Consider the following 15,089-nt stretch of genomic DNA (forward strand, 5'->3'; position numbering starts at 1 on the left):
CATCTTGTCCGGCAAAAAATAAGGTGCCATACAGCTCCATCAGTGGAAAAATAAAAAAGTTATAGCCCTCAGAATAAAGAGATGCAAAAAAATTTTTTTTCTTCTATAAAATAGTTTTATATAAATGTGGTATCACTGCAATCAAAAATAAAACTGCCTTATCAATTTTACCATACACGGAACGGCATAAAAAAAACAATTCCTGAATTGCTTTTTGTTTATTCTGCCTCCCAAAAATTGGAATAGAAAGCAATCAAAAAATGTCATGTCATGAGCCTTAAAATCGTACCAATAAAGTGTCGAGTTGTCCCATAAAAAAACAAGCCATCACGTGAATGTCAACCAAAATATGGGAAAATTATAGCTGTCTAAATATGGTGATGCATAAACTAGTTTTTGAAAAAAAAATATACGTGTTTTAGTGTGTGAGAGCAGCCAATCATAATAACCTGATATACAGCTCTGGCAAAAATTAAGAGACCACTTTCAAATGTTCAGTTTGTCTAATTTTTCTTTATAGGTATATTTTTTAGTAAAATGTAAATTGTTCTTTTAGTCTATAAACTTCTGTCATGTCTCCGAATTTCCAAGCAAAAAATTTTGTATTTTATTTCTGACAAAGAAAGGCTAGTTTCACACTAGCGTTTTTTTGCGCACCGTTTGGTGCGCACAAACGCGTTACAAAAACGCATACAAACGCTTGTAAACGCTGTTTTTTTTGTTGCATCATCATGTACCTAAAGCCAAAAAACGCAGCGTTTGTATGCATTTTCAAGCGTTTTTCATGCATTTGCGCTTTTTATTGCACATGGTGTGACAATCACAGGAGGAAAATCCTTGACCAATCAGTGCAACAGACTCCACCAATGGGACAGCAGTGGGCGTCTGTTATGGGAATTCTTTATATAGACCCTGTTTACAGCTATAAATTCTTCACATTTGCTTGCTTTTTATCTTGACGACATGGATCTGCGCTGGAAGAGTTTTTACTTCAACTTGGATCTGGACATCAGGATAGCTCAGGCTTATGCAGTTGCTTGCCATTAACAAAGGGAGAGAGAGAGACAGCGAAGACGGCAGCGGCGGCGTTTGTGGATACATCCGATTGTTGAACTCTGTGAGAGCCGTGGAGCATACCACACCCTCTACAGCGAGCTACAGGCAAACCCGGAGAAATTTATGGACTATACACGGATGTCCCAAAAAAGCTTCATGTATTTGCTTGGTCGTGTCCAAGATACCATCCGGAGACAGGACACAAAGCTCCGTCGTGCAATTCCTCCCGAGGAACGGCTCCTGGTCACATTACGGTACGTAGTATTGCAAAACCAATGCCTGCATAATTTTATTTGTTCTCAGATGTACTATTCCTAAGCTGGCAGAATTATTGTTCTTCCATGTACTTAACCAAAGGCTGCAGCATTATTTTTATGCCATGTAGTAAAGAAAAGGCTGCATATTTATTGTTATGCCTTTATTTTTTATTTTTTTTAAAAAAAATTTTTGGTGTTGTAAAAATCCATATACACAAATATTATTTTTGCTGTTTCTTTGTATCACAGATTCCTGGCTACTGGAGAGACCCTCTATTCACTGCACTTCCAGTACCGACTTGGAATATCCACCTTGTCTGGAATAGTTGCAGACACCTGCCAGGCTTTGTGGGACGTTCTCTGTCCCGATTTTCTGCTCCTGCCCACCGTGGAAAAGTGGATGGAAATAGAAAAATTCTGGACAGTCTGCAATTTCCCAAACTGTTTGGGTGCGATGGATGGGAAACACACCAGGATTATAAAACCAAAAAGAACTGGATCAGAATACTATAACTATAAAAAGTACTTTTCTACAGTACTCATGGCCATTTCAGATGCAGACTGTAAGTTTGTTGCAGTGGACATTGGGGCATTTGGCATTGGGAATGACTCCCAGGATTTTAAGAACTCTGACATTGGCCGGAGGTTGTATGGGAACCAGTTCAATTTCCCCATGCCACAGCCTCTTCCCAATACTGAAGGTCCGCCACAGCCCTTTGTAATGGTTGGTGATGAGGCATTCCGGATGTGCCAAAACCTGCTCAAACCCTACTCCAGCCGTGACTTGGACCACACAAAAAAAATCTTTAATTACAGGCTGACCAGGGCCAGAAGAACTGTGGAGTGTGCCTTTGGTATACTTGTCTCTAGATGGCGCATTCTCAGCACAGCCATTAACCTGAAACTGGAAACAGTGGATGAGGTGGTGAAGGCCTGTGTGGTTCTACACAATTTTGTCATGGTTAGAGAGCACCCGAACTTTGAACTCTATGATGCCGCTCCTAACCCCTTGCCTCAATTTACTCAGCACCCTCTCAGGTCATTCGTTGAAGTTGGCCAAATGAGGGACCAATTTGCGGCCTACTTCAACTCAGATGTAGGACGGGTGGCCTGGCAAGAGCAAATGGTGTAACACATTTTACTTTTGTGTGAATGTTAATAAAAAACCTGTGTTGATAGCTGTACCGAGTGCACTCTGTCTTCTTGCACTTCAATACAATAATCAACTGGCCATGTGTACCAGTGAATTCATGATGCTAGGTTTTGTGAGTCCTGAATTTAATAGTACTCAAGACCAGGTGATTGTACATACACACAACTTGTATGATCTTTATTATCTTTACACTTTGAGTTCAATGGTATGAGACGGTTTAGATAATACAAATAATTTTTGTGTCACCTGACATGATGTTAATTTTATTGATTTTAGAAAGCAGTAGGATCCCAAACTATTTATGAGACCTAATGCTGTGACTATCAATATTATTTGTATTATCATCACTGTGGCCAGTTTGAACGCAAGCCTGTATACATGATAAAGTTAATACAACTTCTACAATACACAGGCCTAGTGTCATGCTGAAGTGAGGACGCCAAAACTAACGCATCCAGACATTCAGAACGTTATCACACATTGTCAGAATACACAGAAGAGGTAAACTGCAGCATCGCTACAGTCTGAGTGAAATATATGCAGATCAAAGCGACGATGCTGGTTAAAACTCATGTGTATTCACCTGCCCAGGTGTGATAGTTATGATACAAGGGCAGGATATTGTACATATGGCGTGTATTTTCCCCATCATCTCCTCAGTTTATCAACACACACTGAATAGAGGATGAGGTTAATTACAAGGGCTATCTAATATATAAAGCTCAAGTGTGTGTATGTATCTATGTGTGTGTGTATGTGTGTATGTCCAGGATTGGCATCCGCACCGTCGCAGCTACAGCCACAAAATTTGGCACAGTCACACGTCTGGACCCCGAGAGTGTCCTAAGCTATGTTGTGAGGCGAAATTTTAACCCTGCGCGTTCCAATTCACCAAACAATTTTGCCCCTATCTACATAATGGGGAAAAAGTGTGTGTATCAAGCCCCGCCCCTCATTATGATGTCATAATGGTTGCCATGGCGACGCTGATGTCATCATAGGTTGCAAGCCCCGCCGCTCAATATGATGTCATAATGGCTGACTATAGGATGGAGGATGTATGATGGTGTTGTGGATGGATTTACTTTAGATTTGGGTAGATTTACCCCTGTGCATACTGTGGCCTGTCCTAATTAGACAGAGTCTTATTGAGCACTCAAGGAAGGAAAGGCACCAGACTTGGCTGGCAGCAATACCTCCCAGCAAAACTCTGGAAGTTTTTTGAATATACTTGGTTTTATCAGTTGTTCAGAAAGGTGTGGCTACTCAGGGGAAGAGTCTTGAGGAGATCATTTGCATATTCCCAGTGCCTTCTGGGATAAGTGAAGAGTCTCCGCGAGCTCAACGATCACTGGGTTTTGGCCGTTGCAGCTGAAAAGAGGAAATTGGAAAACCAGGGGAAGAGTCTTGAGGAGATCATTTGCATATTCCCAGTGCCTTCTGGGATAAGTGAAGAGTCTCCGCGAGCTCAACGATCACTGGGTTTTGGCCGTTGCAGCTGAAAAGAGGAAATTGGAAAACCAGGGGAAGAGTCTTGAGGAGATCATTTGCATATTCCCAGTGCCTTCTGGGATAAGTGAAGAGTCTCCGCGAGCTCAACGATCACTGGGTTTTGGCCGTTGCAGCTGAAAAGAGGAAATTGGAAAACCAGGGGAAGAGTCTTGAGGAGATCATTTGCATATTCCCAGTGCCTTCTGGGATAAGTGAAGAGTCTCCGCGAGCTCAACGATCACTATCGGCGCGCGAAATTTGGCTCATCTTTCATCGTTTTTAAGAAATCTCAAGATGGAAGAGGCCAGGAGCCATTTGGTGAGCTGCATTTCTTGCTACATGTTCACAGATTTACCAGTGGAAAAGCCAAACTTCACATGCCACAAATGCAAGCTTGTGTCCCTGTTGGAGGAAAAGTTGCAAAATCTCGAAGAGAGGTTAGCTACGTTGAAGATCATTAAGGAAGGTGAAGAGTTCTTGGACAGAGCACAATTATCTCTTCATGTTACAGAAAGAGAAGAAATTCGAAGTGCACCTGAAGAAACAGAGGAATGGAGACATGTGACCCAGAGAAGCAGGAGGATCAGGAGGCAGTCAGCACCCATACTGCTCAGGAACCAGTACCAGGCTCTCACGCAGGAAAACGATGAAGAAATACATCAGGATAAGACTTTGCCAACAAACAGCAACCTTGTACGCCCTCAGAGTCCTCCTGGATGGAGAAAGAAAAATGTTGTGAAGAAGAAACGGAGAGTGGTGGTCATGGGGGATTCCCTGCTGAGAGGAACAGAGGCCGCTATCTGCAGACCGGATATAACTACAAGAGAAATGTGCTGTCTTCCAGGTGCAAAAATTAAAGATGTGACTGACAGGATATCAGGACTCCTCAGACCTACAGATGACTACCCATTCCTGCTACTACATGTGGGGACAAATGACACCGCAAGAAACGACCTGGAAACCATCTGCAGAGACTTTGAAGACTTAGGCAAGAAAGTGAAAGAACTGGGAGCGCAGGTGGTCTTCTCTTCCATCCTCCCAGTGGATGGCCATGGAACAAGGAGGTGGAATAAGATTCTGCAGGTGAACAACTGGCTACGTCGATGGTGCCGTCAGCAACGATTTGGATTTCTGGATCACGGAGTGAACTACTTATACGATGGACTACTTGCTAGAGATGGGGTGCACCTTACGAAGACTGGAAAGCATGTATTTGGAAGTCGCCTTGCTACACTTGTAAGGAGAGCTTTAAACTAGAACAACATGGGAAGGGAAGCAAAAGACCAGAAAAAGCCATACACCTGACAAATGCTATTGAGAACTCTGCTATTAGAAGTGGAAAGGAAGAACAAAGACGAAAGAATCTAATTAATAAAAATATTGGCGAAAGAGAAACCAATCACAAACTAAAATGTTTCTATACTAATGCACAAAGCATGGGCAACAAACAAGGAGAATTGGAACTACTAACACAGGAACAGAAATATGATGTAATTGGAATCACTGAAACTTGGTGGGACAATACACATGATTGGAATACAAGACTAGAAGGATACAACTTATTTGCAAGAAACAGACTTGATAAACGAGGAGGGGGTGTCGCATTGTATGTTCGAAACGCGTATATCTGCACAGAGATTGAAGCTTCAGAGACTGGGAGTTCTGTGGAAACTGTTTGGGTAAGAATACAAGGACAGAACAATGGAAAGGACACCATTGTAGGCATTTACTACAGGCCGCCTGTGCAAGCCGAAGATATAGATGAACTCTTTATGCATCAGATGGCCAAGTTCTCCAAAAAATATGACATAGTTGTCATGGGAGATTTCAACTATCCAGACATTTGTTGGGAATCTCTCTCAGGCAAAACTAACAGGTCAAGGAAATTCTTATCCTCTCTTGCTGACAACTTTATCTTCCAAAAGGTAAGGGAGAAAACAAGGGGAACTGCTACCTTGGATCTAATCCTTATAAACAGGGAGGAAATGGTTGAGGAGGTAAAAGTGGCTGGGACCCTAGGAGGTAGCGACCATGCTATTTTAGAATTTTGGATTACTAGAGGTGGAAGACCTGTGAAGACTCAGACGTCAAGGTTAGATTTCAGAAAGGCAGATTTTAAGGGATTCAGAAAGAGAATTGGAGGGATCCAATGGCTGGATATCCTTAAAGACAAAAATGTCCAGGAAGGATGGGAAATCTTGAAAAATGAAATTCTCAAAGCACAGTTGTTAACAATTCCGAAAAGAGGGAAGAATAGGAAGCATTTAAGGAAACCAGGATGGATGAACACAGAACTTAAGCACATGCTAAAAAGGAAGAAAAAAATGTTTATAAAATGGAAAGAGGGAGGCATATCTAAAGAAGAATATAATGCTGTCTGCAGAACCTGCAGGGCACAAATCAGATTATCTAAAGCTGAAAATGAACTGAGGCTTGCAAGAGATGTCAAAAGCAATAATAAAGGATTTTGGGGATATGTCAAAAGTAAAAGAAAAGTCAAAGATGCTATAGGATTTTTACAGGATGAAAATGATGAAATGGTAAGACAGGATGTTGAGAAGGCTGAACTTTTAAATTCCTATTTTGCATCTGTTTTCTCTCAGAAAGGAAATGCAACATCAACTGTTATTCACTGTCCTATTAAGGGAATAGAAGAATCCAGGATATCTATAAACAGAAAGATAGTGAGGAAACACTTAGCTAACCTAAATGAATTCAAGCCTCCAGGTCCAGATGAATTACACCCCAGAGTACTGAAGGAGATAGCAGAAGAAATTTTTGAACCCCTCTCCATAATCTTTGAAAATTCTTGGAGAACAGGAGAAGTGCCAGAAGACTGGAGAAGAGCAAATGTTGTTCCTATCTTCAAAAAGGGGAAGAAGGTGGACCCAGGCAACTATAGGCCGGTGAGTCTGACTTCTATACCAGGAAAGATCTTTGAACAAATTATTAAACAACATGTATGTCAATACCTGGATAAGAATGAAGTGATTAAACAGAGTCAGCATGGGTTTCTAACTAATAAGTCATGTCAGACTAACTTAATTTCCTTCTATGACGGTATCACTGATTGGGTGGATCAAGGAAATGCTGTAGATATAGTATATCTTGACTTCAGCAAAGCATTTGACAAAGTCTCTCATACAATCCTTATTGAAAAAATGACTAAGTATGGAATGGACAAGGCAACTGTTAGGTGGATTCATAACTGGCTTAGTGATCGGACCCAAAGAGTGGTCGTAAATGGCTGCACATCCAGTTGGAAGAATGTCTCAAGTGGGGTACCACAGGGCTCTGTCCTGGGCCCTGTATTGTTCAACATCTTTATCAATGATTTAGATGAAGGAATTGAGGGTAAACTGATTAAATTTGCTGATGACACAAAGCTAGGAGGGATAGCTAATACTAGAGAAGAGAGAGAGAGGATTCAAAAAGATTTAAATAAACTGGAGAAGTGGGCAGCAACTAACAGAATGGTTTTTAACAGGGAGAAATGCAAAGTACTACATCTGGGCAATAAAAATAAAAAAAGCATATATAGAATGGGAGGAATAGGGCTAAGTGACAGCACATGTGAAAAAGACTTGGGTATACTAATAGATCACAGACTGAATATGAGTCAACAGTGTGATGCAGCAGCAAAAAAGGCAAATGCAATTCTAGGATGTATTAACAGAAGCATACAGTCTAGATCACGTGAAGTCATTATTTCCCTCTACTCCTCTTTGGTCAGACCTCATCTGGAATATTGTGTCCAGTTTTGGGCACCACATTTTAAAAAAGACATCAACAAACTGGAGCAAGTTCAGAAAAGAGCGACCAGAATGGTGACCGGTCTGCAAACCCTGTCTTATGAGGAAAGGTTGCAGGATTTGGGAATGTTTAGTTTGCAAAAGAGAAGACTGAGAGGAGACTTAATAGCTGTCTACAAATATCTAAAGGGCTGTCACATTGTAGAAGGATCAACTTTATTCTCATTTGCACAAGGAAAGACTAGAAGCAATGGGATGAAACTGAATGGGAAGAGACACAGATTAGATATTAGAAAAAACTTTTTGACAGTTAGAGTGATCAATGAGTGGAACAGGCTGCCACGAGAAGTGGTGAGTTCTCCTTCAATGGAAGTCTTCAAACAGAGGCTGGACAGACATCTGACTGGGATGATTTAGCGAATCCTGCTTTGAGCAGGGGGTTGGACCAGATGGCCCAGGAGGTCCCTTCCAACTCTACGATTCTATGATTCATTAACATAAAGGCTTTACTTCTTAGCTAATTGGTCAGTTTTAATGCATAAACATATATGGGCGTCGACCTAAGGTGACTTAAGCATCAGATGATATACTGCTCTTTGTCTTACAATGTCAGCAATGTTCTGATATTGGCTGGCACATCTGGCCTAAACTTCCTCTTTCTATGTCTGGGACAAATATCACAAGACAATGCTATCATAAGATACCATCTGCTCCCCAGCCTCTCTCATGGGGGGGCAGTAGGTCATTTCCACCAACTAGTTACAAGGTTCAAACTGTGAATATGTATCTGTGTGCATATAAGAATATATAAGAGTATATAGCAGTATATGGAGTATATAGCCTATAGCAGGCAAGTGAAATCTATATGAAATACATATACATATATATTTCCATAACAATCCCCCCTTAGATATCACTTGCCCTAAAACCCTGCTCCTGGCCCAAAGCGCTGCAACTCTTTTATGCTGCCAGTGGACTGACATATGCCTAGTGCATACATCCTCCTCTGTACAGACTTTCGCAAATGAGCGGTCAGGAGATCTGTCCGTAAAGGGGGTGTGGTGCAATGTAATCAAAGTCTCTTAGTTAGCAGTCTATGCAGTCAGTGCATGTGTATTCTCTTTCAGGTAGGTAATTTATTCAGTCAGGGAGGTCATCCACAGCATCATTCCAGCTCAGGTGTATCTTCTGGTATGAAGGCCTTTTCCTGCAATGCGATGCGTGGATCCAGGCGGGGTTTTCCTTCCAGGTCGGTGGCGTCAGCACTTGGAGAAGGGCCATCGGATCAGGGATTGAGTGCTTCTCTTTGTGGACTTTTTCCACCAACACTCAGCAGTCTCCCGACTTCAGGGCGTGCATACCAGGCACCGAAACTGGACCTGGCAATGAAGGAGAAAACTCGAGAATGGACATTAGCAAAATTCTTGATAAATTCAATTACACATGCAGACAAAGTATCATTTTGCATAGTCAACTGCTAAGTAAAGAATACCCCTAAACTGGGTTTTTTACCCAAATAAAGTCTCATATTGGTGACAGCTTTTTCTGAGCCTATGGGAGTGTCTAATGCCAGGGTTTGTCTGTCTCTTGGGCATATTTTTTAGCATGCTGCTCTTAAGTGTCCCACCTAGTCTATGGTGTGGGATGATGAGAAGTGTGTAGGCCTACGTCTGACCCTACTGCTGATCAGATCCCTTGTGTAAGGTTTGCTGTGTATGCGGGTCCCTGATCACTTGCTATTGCTTCTGGAAACCACATATCTGCACACTATTTTTGAGAGTAGCTTCTTTGCAGTAGTCTTCGCCAACTGGTTCCTTACTGGGAAGTCTTCAGGCCAGATGATGTGGGGGAACTTTTCCCACTTGTCCGATGTTAAATTTGTCGGTGGCCGAACAGCTGCTGGGAATCTTCGCTGTTTAGGTGTGAGTTGAGTCCAATCAGGTCATTCATCTGTGTTTTCAATTCTGTGTGGGGGCCATGTGCCCATTGAACCACCATAGGGTACACACTTTGAGATAGACTGGGTCTGTCTTGAGATAGACGTTTTGAGGTAGACGGTTTGAGGTAGACGGTTTGAGGTAGACTAGGCCTGTCTTGAGGTAGACGTTTTGATGGAGACGGTTTCTTGGAGCCCAGTGCTTTTGACCTTCAGCATCCAGCTTTCCTTCTCCTCCTTCCGAGTCTGATCCTGTTACTTCTTGTACAGGTTTCAGGAAGTCATTTTGTCAGGTTTAGTGACTGGGCTGTGGTAATTGACATTCTCTGAGCTGATGGTGGGATTTTAGCTGAGGTTTCGTCTCTGTCCGCGCCTCCCTCTGTATGAAGACTCTGGTTAGACTGTGTCAGAGGAGGACTTGGGACTCTTTGCATTGGTACCGATCCAGCCGACATTCTCCGGGGATGAGGGGGAAGGTCAAACTGTTGTAGCCTGGGGATGCCTTCGGACTCATGCAGCTCGTCTCGGGGGGATGGGGTAAGTGTTGCCGTGGACTGCTGACCGTAGGACTGTGCTGGAGAAGAAGCTTCCCCACGAGAGGGTGGTGGAGGACATCTTCTGGAATGTTCTCCATCAAATACGTCCTTTCTGGAAAGGTAGGCACCATTCTTCTGCCTCAGAATTCATATTCACGTCAGAGTCTTCATCCTGGAAGTGATTCAGCTTGTTGGCTGGTGGAGGAGGAGGCAGCACTTCTGTCCAATTCAGAGATGGCATCTTCAACGGTTTTCCCATTGACTTCTGTTTGCCAGGTTTTCTCGTGTTCGGTCGTCATGTAGTAGCCGTCCGGCTCTACGACCTCTCCCATTTTCCATATTGTCTTCCTCTGGCTGCTTTTTTGGCTGCCACATCTGCCATGCTGATACCCCGTGTCTCTACTGTGTTCAGTTTTCCGTGTGCCTTGACCTTCAACACTGCCACCACTTTTAGTAGTTGAAGAGCGTCCAGCAGGTCTCTGATGGATCCATGGTGCTTCACAGTCTATCCGCTTGCTGTGATGAAGTTTCTTGCAGCCCAGATGGGTCCGAAGTCGGGTGCCATGTCATGCGAGTACCTGGAAGTTTTTGTTCTTCGCAATCTGGCAGGTCTTTCGTCAGCTCTATCAGCTCCGCTTCTTGGGCTCTTGGGCTGACGACCTTCTGGACCATAGAATGTCTTGATTGCTGGTCGCTGCACATCCCGTGTGGAACCTTCCTTCATCATCTGCAAAACTGGAGCCATCTACGGTATCTTGCAGATTTTTCATCTGAGGGTCTGTATCCGCATCCCCCCTTGGGAGTGGGAGTAGAGACAGGTAACGGCTGCGAGCACTGAAGACTGGTGGAGAGCAGCCTTGTCAGGAGGGCGTGTGCTGCGGGTATTGTTTTCATGCAGGAGGGCCCCCCCCTTGCAACTGGATCCAGGCCGGCTGAGAGGTAGTCTAGAGGCCTCTGGTTTTCCTCCGTGGGTCTGTTTTAAGCCTGGCCAGTAGCATGACCTTCTCCTTCTTGGTCCTTCTTTTTCCGTTTTGGTCAGGACGGGATGGCTTCTCGTAGTCAGGGAGGCCTAGAGTTGGTGCAGAGACTATGAAGTCTTTCAGTTTCCTGTACGAGATGAAGGTTGCAATGCGTTGATGCAATTGTACAGAGGCTGCATTAAGCCTGGAGCACCAGGGATCCAAGTTCTGCAGTACGAGACTAGACTAAGGAAGGACTGCATCTTCGGAGTTATTGAGGGAGCCATCTTCTCCTCCGCGGCCCTCCGGTCATCTGTCAAGTGTTTCGTCTAGTGGGCGATACAGTGTCTTCAGGAACTTGCTTTTGACACCACTGGACTCTGTTTTGCAGAACTTACGTTGCTGCTCTGCCAGGCAGAGTAGAGGAGACATGGAAAGCGCTGTGCAGGTAGCGGTGTCGATGACTTCTGCATGCTCCGCAATCCAGTTGGTGGGGACGGAGGGCAATGCTCTTGCAAGCTGTGAACGGCTGTTCCGGGCCCTCTTGGGCCTCACTGTCCATTTGTTCCACACCCCCCTTGTGCGTTTTCAGGAACTGGTCGTCCAGGTGAGGGGGAACATTGAGGGAAGCTTCGGGCAGATCCATTGCCATGAGCACCGTTGCTGTGGCTGGCACGTTTGTCAGCAGAGTGTGCAGATCTGGCACAACTGGGGTTTCAAACACGGTTGCTTCGCTCACAGTCCTCAGGTTATGCACCATTCAATCTGATCTGGTTCTCTTTTCACAGTCTTCCTCTTGATCGAGAGAAGCTGGGACCGCATGATGATTCCCGTGGGTGAGGCGGCTCAATCTGGCCTTGCTCTTCACAGTGCCGTGAGTGACTCCCATCTTCTGGCACAGGGCTGGCAGGAAACCAATCTGTTTGCTGGGGTCCTTATTTTTCGTCAGAGGTGATGTTCAACTGAGCTTTCTTGCTTTCACAGGGGGTCTTTTTGCTGGGGCATCTTCTTTACCAGCCAGCAGCAGTTCCTTTCACCCAGCTTAATTCCAGGTCAGCGTCTTGTTAACCAATTTGAGGAGCTGAGTGGCTGTCTTCTGGTCCAGGGCCTGGATTAACTTCAGGGAGCACCTTCAGAATCTTGTCCAAGATGATCCTATGGCGCTGGAATCGGAAGCAGTGCAGCCATTTCACGAAGCGGGTGTGGTCCCTCTGGGTTGAGAGTTTTCCTGGCCCATGCCAAAGTTCTTAGGCCGTTTCTGAACCGCAGTTCCACTTAGACCTCCAGTTGGTCAGAGGCAGTTTAGCTCTGGGTGATGAGCTGCGGATGCTGGGCCTTCGGAGCGTCCGGGTTTCCAGACTTGAGTGACACCCGCACTGGCGCAACTTGAAGTCTCCCTTGGGCCATAGGCTTCTGGGTGCTATGTCCAGCACCTCCTTGGGTAGGCTTGCACCGGTTATTCGAGCGAGGCTCTTGTAGGGCCACCAGCATGATTGATTCTTCATGGGTCTGAGGTGGAGAAGAGGTCAAGGTCACATCTTCATGGGACACTTTGGTCACCTTCAGTTCCTGCAGTAGGTCTGAGCTCATCAGGTGGGGTGGGCAGGTCTCCACCGTAAACTGGAACAGGATGGAGTGTCCTGGCAGTGTCCTCATGCTTAGGGGCTTGCAAGCTGGGGAACGTCTGTCTTGACCTTTAATCCCCATACAAGACACAGAGTGTTCTGATAGACTGGTGGGGTCGGGGATTTTCACTTCTGACTGCACCAGTGTCCACAAGGAAAGATATGACAGCCCCCAGTGATTTGAGGTATTGGGTCCGCTGATGGGGTTTCACATGTCAGGGGCGTGATGTCTGGCGGACTTGGTTTGCCTCTGTCTTATGGACAGGGTTCTTCATTGTCTTCTGTGTTTCTTTCTTGGCCTATTCCTCTGCGTGATGACCTGTGTTGCCGGGGTGCTGTGCACTGGTTCCGGAAATGGCCAAGGTTGCCACAGTTGAAACACTTGACAGGTCTTCTGTCTCTGCAGGGTGGCTGTTCCTCCACGTCAGTGGCCATCACGGGATGGCCTGTCCTCCGCACTCCTGAGAGGGACTCAATACTTCTGGCTGCTGTAAGCATTACATCTACTGCTATTGTCCTGTACTCAGGCCTGGCCACTATCAGCAGTCTCTTGATTGGTTCTCTTAGTCCATGCACAAAGGCCTGTTCCAACATCTGTCGGTGTATCTGATCATGAATAGTGAAGCCTAAAATTTGGAATACTTGCCTCACTCTGCCATGAAACCTGTCTAGAGACTCTGTCTCGGCTTGTCTCATGTTATGCAGGCTGAGTGCTTGTCTGGGGTTGGCCCACTCTCTAAGCTGTTCAATTAGCTTTGATCCTGATTCCCAGGAATGCACATCTAATTCTGATGGAAGCTTGAAGTGTTCCTTCATGATTTTAGAATACTGAACATCTGACTAGGGGTGAACGGCACATAGTGTAAGAGTTCTGGCTCTATCTGCCCCTGCCTACTATGCAGCATAATCTCCTCTTCATGTTCATCAGAGGAGGAACTGTGCCACTGTGTGATTGTCTTTCTGTGTGTGTATAGCACTCCCCCCTTCTGAGACTGCAGCTCCGTTTGGCACATAGGATCTCCAGTCTCAGCAAGTGCAGTGTCTGATGGCCCACACCTCCCTTCTGCTATACGTTGTTTCGGGAGGGCACCTGTGTTGTCATGTTGTCATGTGTGGGGAGTGATTCACTTTCTTCTCCCGGTGTCATAACTGTCTCTTTAGAAAGAGTCCCCTGTGGAACTAGGGACACTTCATTGTCTGGATCTGGCACTGGGCCAGCGGGTGACGATGAACTGAGGTGGGTGAGGAAAAAGAAGAAGAAGAAGAAAGGGTGGAGGAGATGGTGAAGACAAGGAGGAGGGAAGAGGAGACGGGTGCGGTGGATGAGAGTGATGAGAGGTGGGCGTTGGTGATGAAGATGGAAAGGGAGGAGAGATAGGAGAGAGAAAGGAGGGGGAAGAGGAGGGATAGGAGGAGAGACAGATGAGAGAGGGGAGGAGATTTTGCATTGTGAGAATAGCAGAGATAGAGGGAGGAGGGAGATGGGAGGAAGGAAGAGAGAGGGAGAGAGGAGATGGGGGCGGACTGCTTCCCCCCCGCCGTCACGGAAGGCATTCTTAGACCTGTGGTCCTTCTCAGACGGCACAGATTAGTATGAAAACACTTTTTCCTACACGTAAAACAAAAAAAACAATCCTGTCTTGTTCACACTATCTGCTAGCACCTACTGCGCTGTTAAATGCTCTGTCACTTTAAGAAATGCAGACTGCAATTGAGCTCAGCTAGCTACTTCCCTTTTTTCCTTTCAATACATTATGCCATACTACAGCATACGGAGCTGCCCATAGAAACCAACATGCTTAACTTTCTGAATAACACCTACTGTGTCTGTTCCAAAAACTTCAAAAAAGGTAAGTGATTAAAAACTTTAAACACTTTGCAACCCCTTTTAACCTGCTTAAAAGGGAAAAAAAAGAAAACAAGAATATGGAAAATCAAAAATTGGCAAGATAACACAGGAATTACCAAAGCAGGTACAAATTCAAAATTCTTTTTTTTTTAACAAAAAACTGGAAGAAAGAAGTGAAAATTCTCTTTTTAACAAAAACAGAAAAAAAAAGTGAAAACTAAACCTAAAAACTGATAAAATATGTCACAAAAAACGAGGAAGAAAAACTCGGAAGAAAAATTAAGAGATAAAAAAGGAAAAAAGGAAAAAATTTTCTTTTTTTTTTTTCCTTAAAAAGATTTTTAAAGGATGAAACCCCCCCAAAAAATTGATAAAATCAAAAAGTATATAGTATATAAAACTTTAAACCAACAATAAAAGGGTTAATGTAGAATGTAGAATGCAGGCACCCAACTTCCTCTTTTTTATGCCTGCG

Source organism: Dendrobates tinctorius, unplaced genomic scaffold (genome assembly GCF_039654945.1).
Source record: "Dendrobates tinctorius isolate UK_male_01 unplaced genomic scaffold, ASM3965494v1 ptg000022l, whole genome shotgun sequence".
Lineage (NCBI taxonomy): Eukaryota > Metazoa > Chordata > Amphibia > Anura > Dendrobatidae > Dendrobates > Dendrobates tinctorius.